We start from the raw sequence: 6000 nt of genomic DNA, 5'->3' as shown, positions 1-6000 counted from the left end.
GCACTGGTGCGGCATGTCTGGTCAGGGAACATTCTAGGCCCCTGTGATGTAAGGTCGGAGCCCGAGTTCTAACCCGGGGTGCCCTCGTCGACATCGGAGCCCTCCCACGTGCGGCATTCTTCCTGTGTGACTTGGGTGCGTGGCCCACATGGCAATTAAACATCGTTGATAAACAGGATTGGAACAGAACTCTCTGTAAAGCTCCCGTCTCGCTTTGCTAGTTGATCCGTGCGGGTATTGCGGGGGAATCCTCTATGGGGTCGGGCCGGCTGGTGTTCAGATTGTGGCCCTTTGCTTCTCTGTGTGGACGCTGGTAACCTGCTTACCCACGCAGCCGGGCCATGGTTTCTCACCTGGGAATGGAGGCGATGGTAGTAAGGTCACCCGGAGTTAGGAAGGACTGAGTGAGCTGAGGCTCAGCCGAGTTCTGCTCTGCAGTGCGTCATCCTGGGCTTCGGGGGTCTGGGTTTCTCACTGACGTTCCATGTCTGTGCCGGGCCTGCTGGTTCATAGTTGCTGGGCCAAAGGTGTGTGCAAACGTGACGGTGCGAGCAGCCATGGGAACTTGGGTCAATCCCGTGAAGAGGGAAACTTTCAAGGGAGAATGGAGTGGGGCAGTTGATGAAGCAGAATAAGCAATGGCCTGGATACAGAGAGCCCTGGGTTCTAACAACGCATTGAGTCATGAACCGTTTTATTATCTTTAAATGTGACACTCAGGGTCTCTGGGAAAAAAAAATGGCATAGGCTAAAGGTTTAGACTCTGTGCTCTTCATTCACTTCTTAAAATTCTTCCAAAAGAGATTTGCTCACAAGGAGAAGCCAGTATAGGACAGAAGTTAAGAAAATAAATTTAAATCAGATGAATTAGAGTCTTGACTCCTGATGTTTCCATTAGTTATATGAATAATGTCTCAGACAAGGTAGTGCGTTTCCCTCCTTCCTGGCTTCCCTCTCTGTGAAACAGGTTGCTATGGAGATGGTTAATGGAAGAATACTTTTTTGTCATAGTGCTGGACACAGAAGAATCAATCAACAAATGTTCATAAAATAGGTATCATATTTAGCTCTTCAAATGGTTGAGGATATTAAAATGAAATAGGAAAGTTGAGCAACTGATACAGATTCTAAAGATACAGCATGCTCTGTTGCTCTGTAGACATTGTAATTTATGAAGCCATGCCTGTGAATGTTATGCGAGGAGATCTGAAGGAAAGTTAAAATCCTCAGTAGCACATTCATGGGTTTACTGTTCTTAATGGGAGAAGATAAAAACATGGAGAATAAAAGTTACAATTACAGCTATGTAAAGGAATAATATCAATTTTGCTTTGAAATAGAGAAAACCACTTAGAATCCTAATTCAAACAATAAAATAAGAAAAAATGAGAGTGATCACACTACTAATCCTTACAAGATATATTTCCATGAAGTCAAACAAGGTGTATTTTCATGAACATACAGTTCTTTCGAAGGTGTGGTCCTTGCTCTGTAGATCTTATTTTGTAGGCAGGAAGATATCATAAAGTAGTAAACATGTTAATAAAAAGAAGATTTCACCCAGCAGTTACTCTAAAAACATGAACAAAATTATGTACCTGAAGGTACTAGGCTTGGAGAAGCAGTAGAAGAAGCCTGATCTTGCTAGAATGAAATGTCTCCAATAAACCCAAGGTTTAGGTTGAGCTACGTTAATGAAAAGGAATCCACCATTCTTAATCTAGGGAGGGAATGTTCCAGACAGGAGTGCGTGGTACACACTGCTGAGGTGAAATGGTCTGGGTGTGTTGGAGACTCCAGGAGAGTGCTGATCATACTGAGATACCACGAGCGAGGGTTGCACACACTGATGTTGATATGACTTGTTGGTCAACGGCCCGGACTTTGTATGTAATTAATTCCGCATGTGAGGTTTGATGGGAAAATGATGGAAAGGACCGTGACATGTGGTTTACTTGTCTATCTTCTGTTGTTCTATCTGTTTGAAGCCTGTCTGTGCGCCTCACCGGCATGTGACAATGTCACAGGGACCAACTGGGAGAAGGTGACGTCTATTCACAGGGGAGCAGTTATTCAGACACTGAAGGAGGCAATTCTGTTATGCTGCTGCGTGAGTGACATATGAGAACGTTATGCCAGGGGAAATACGCTAGTCAAATCCTGATTTCACTTCTTCGAGATACACAAAGCAGCCAAACGCACAGAACGCATGCAGAAGGGAGGGTTGCTGCTGTTCACCACGAATGAAGTTAGAGTTATACAAAGTGAGGAAGTCCAAAAAGCCGGCCGCACCATAGCATGTTTATAGTTAACAACACCATAGCATGTACTTCAGCTTCCTTAAGGGAGTAGATCTCAAGTCCCAGAAGCACAAGCACAATTCCTACAGGAATTCTGGAAGGCTCTTTATTGAAAAACAAGCTGCTCAAATGGTCCAGTGAGCAGATTGAGACTGTTTAAAGACCGTTGCCAAGTATTTTCTTTTTTAAAGGTTTTGGTATTTCAGTAGCATTGTCGCATAGTCTCGAAACAAGAACTTAGGCACACGGTTGCTGCTGTACACAGGGCTTACGCTTACTGATTGTTTTCCGTTTTGAGCTCCACATTTTCATAGGGTTTTATCAGCAAAGTCACAATAGCCCCAAGCTCTGGAGAAACGGGATGGCCTTCTGCCCTTCCCATCTGTTCTTCTGATGGCAGAAGCTGCGGCTTGTCACTGCTCTTCCCGTCCACGCGCCGTTAGTCCTCTCCAGAGCTCACCGCTGGGATGCGAACAGCGCGGGTGATCCCTCCTGTCCCTCTCAAGCAGAAGCCTCTGCCTTTGGATTGGGAGTGGCTGACAGCCTTGCGGCCCCGGCCCTTCCCCTCAGCGCACCCCAAGGCAATCAGGGGGCAGCAACTCCTGGCGGAGGAGTCGGATGGCAGGAAGACCAAGTTGCTACGTTATACAAAATGAAAGGTCCTCCTGATGTTCGCGTTTTCCACTTTTCGCTTAGGCTATCGTGTGCTGTGCTGTGCTACCGCCATTGAACCTTCCCATGGAGTTAGGAGGGAAGGGGTGTACCACTTTGCTCCTCTTGTTTTTGAGATAGGAGCCTCATGACTTTTTCACCCACGCCGGCCTGGAACTGTATTTCTACTGGTCTCTACTTTCCAGGAAGCTAGGATTACAGGTGTGAGCCAACATGCGCAGGTTCTGTTTTTATTAGCATATTTTAATTATTAGAAGGGGTTTTACTGTGATATGCCCATATATGAATATAATGTGTTTTGGTCAAATTTACCCTCTCTATTCCTCTTTTCTGTGTAAATAAGGAATGTTTGTTCTGAGAAGAAATGTGATTGGTTGGTCCAGATGACTTGAAGTTAGGAACCAAGCTTATAATCTATATCTCCAAATTTCTACTTGCAATGTTTTTTTTTCTCTATAGCATATTATCATAGATTATTATCAGCCTTGTAATTATCATTGTTAAGGAAAGCTAGCTTGTGCCCAACACTTTTTCTTAGTCCCAATCTGTTATATTACATAGGTCATAGTAACTTTATTATTGATGAATGTTTGTATAGGTGAATGGAGAGAAATAAGAATGCCTGGTTGGAGATCCACATTGTCGTGTAGTACTGACTGGTAAGAACCATAGGCTTGCAACATCTTTCTTTCTTTTTGGTGCTGGGGATTGAACCCAAGGCCTTATATCTGAAAATCAAGTATTCTACCCCTGAGCTTTATACCTCATTCTGGCAAAACAATATTCAATACTTTTTCATTCAATTTATTCAAAGTATGAAACTTGGTTCATATCCACCAAAATTGTTTATGCAGCAATTTTAAGTACTCCCTTTGGGCAAGCTTCTAATAATGACATGTCATTTTATTACATAAAATTGACAATGATTTTACTGATTATATTATTTAGGAAGATATAACAAGTTAGTCTTCAAATTGACACACCAAAATTTAGCCACATCGCAAATATTCAAGGGAGAATTTTTAAACAGAAGGTTATGTAAATATAGCAAAAGAGGCATGTCGTTTTTTAAAGAAAACATTTATTATTAGAAAATTATTAGAAACATTTATTATTAGTAGAAAAAATAAAATAGATAAGGATTGGACATATCTGGATATTGTGTCCTTTATTGAGTCCTTTGGACTCAACTTCTATTTTTAATACCTATCACTGTTTCCATCCTTTTTTTTGTTACAATCAAATCAACTTTGAAGTATGCCAAAGTATTCTGCGCTTATCTTTGCATACATATCATGAGTTACATATCTCTTAGGACGTGTTACATATCTCTTAAGACGTGTTTTAAATTTCATGTCTTCCATGAAGCCCTTTCTCCTTCTGTTTGGTGGTGGATTATCACTTGACCTTGATATTAGGTGGTATCCTCACCTGATAGTATGTGTATTGCTTATCTTTGGGCATCTGTAACTTTTTGTTTGAAGTAGAGCCACACTGAAAACATTCCTTATCTGTGGTAATTAAATGCAAGGTCCTTGAGGGTGCCACTTTAGCTGACTTCATCCTTAGTAATTTCCACCAAACTGTGACACTGCAGTTCAGTGATGACAGAGCGGCTGAATAAGCAGTTTTCAGGGAGGAAATGAAATGGTTTTAAAAAGGAAGAGAGAGGCAGCAACAGTCGGTAGAAAAGACACAAGTTTTTATCAACCAAGGAATACTCAAGTGATACAAATAGAATACACCTCAGAAGACAGGGAGGGTCCAGCGATGGGGCAGGAAGCTAGTGTTCACAAGTGGCGTCATCGTGATCAAAACTTTTCTGATCTTCCATTTGTAATTTTTATCACTAAATCTATGATAAGAATATGCATACATTTCTTTGCATATACTCACTGTGCTAGGAACAAGTTATCTAGTCTAGGGGCCATTTAAACATGCTCTCTGCGTTTATGGTAAAGGAGAGGCTAAAGGAGGTGTCTTGTTCCTTACATCCACGTGTGATTCAGCTCGGCATGGTAGAGACAGAAAATTGGACTGGGACATAGTTCAAGTGATATAGTTTGGACCTAGTAAGTGCAAGAGCCAGAGCTGAACAAGGAAGGAGGAAGGGAGGAGAGGAGGAAGGAAAGGAGAAAGGGAGGAGGGTAGGGAGAAAGGAGGTAAGGAAATGTGAGAGAAATGGAGAAAGGGAAGGAGAACGGGGGAGAGAGGGAGGGAGAGAGAGAATGATTTGTCAAGTCTCAAAAAAGTGTCCAAAAGTTATGTAGGAAAAAGGAACAAGCAAAGAGGAAGCTAGGAATGTAGACTTTGGAATAAAACTTTCAGATAAATCAGGCTTTTAAGAATGAACATCAGAAATAAAAAAGGAGGAGAAAGAAGAAGAGAACTAGCCTGAAAATGGTGTAACCCAGTGGGAGTCCCTGGGTGGTTGGTAAGGTTTTAGTAGCTAAATACCCCCAAAGAATGATCTTCTATTATAGCTAGTAAGAGTGATACACAAGCACTGTGTTTATTGATTCATTGTTCATAACCTATAAAGTATGGAATCATAATCAGGTAAATGGACAAAGAAAAGAGTACACACATACACACTGTAATATTATTCAGCTTTCAAAAAATTATAAATTTGGGTATTCTGGGGAACCTGTATGGAATTGGAGACTCACATAGATAAGTATCATATATGTTTTTCAGATATGTGAAATTTAGAAAAAAGCCCAATTGATTAGGGATTTGACCTTTAAAGTCAGAAATAAGAAGTAGTCCTATCTAGTTAAATCATTTAAAATTAAGTAGTATTTAGCTTTTCTGGTAAGTTCCCATGCCCCATTTCGGTATCATAACAAAGGTCTTTGTTACACCTTCCCTAGCTAATCACCAAGCTAGTTAATTTAGCTTTAAAGCTAATCATGCTTGTTGGAAAGAATAAAGTGGGTTTCTGAACCTCCTTTCTGGCTCTTTCTAGGGGAGGGAGCATTAATTCTGGGGCCTGAGCTCAGGGCCTTGTGTCTTGCTCAGCTTGCTT

The sequence above is a fragment of the Perognathus longimembris genome, chromosome 22 (genome assembly GCF_023159225.1).
Source record: "Perognathus longimembris pacificus isolate PPM17 chromosome 22, ASM2315922v1, whole genome shotgun sequence".
Classification (NCBI taxonomy): Eukaryota; Metazoa; Chordata; class Mammalia; order Rodentia; family Heteromyidae; genus Perognathus; species Perognathus longimembris.
Note: the sequence above shows the minus strand (reverse complement) of the source record.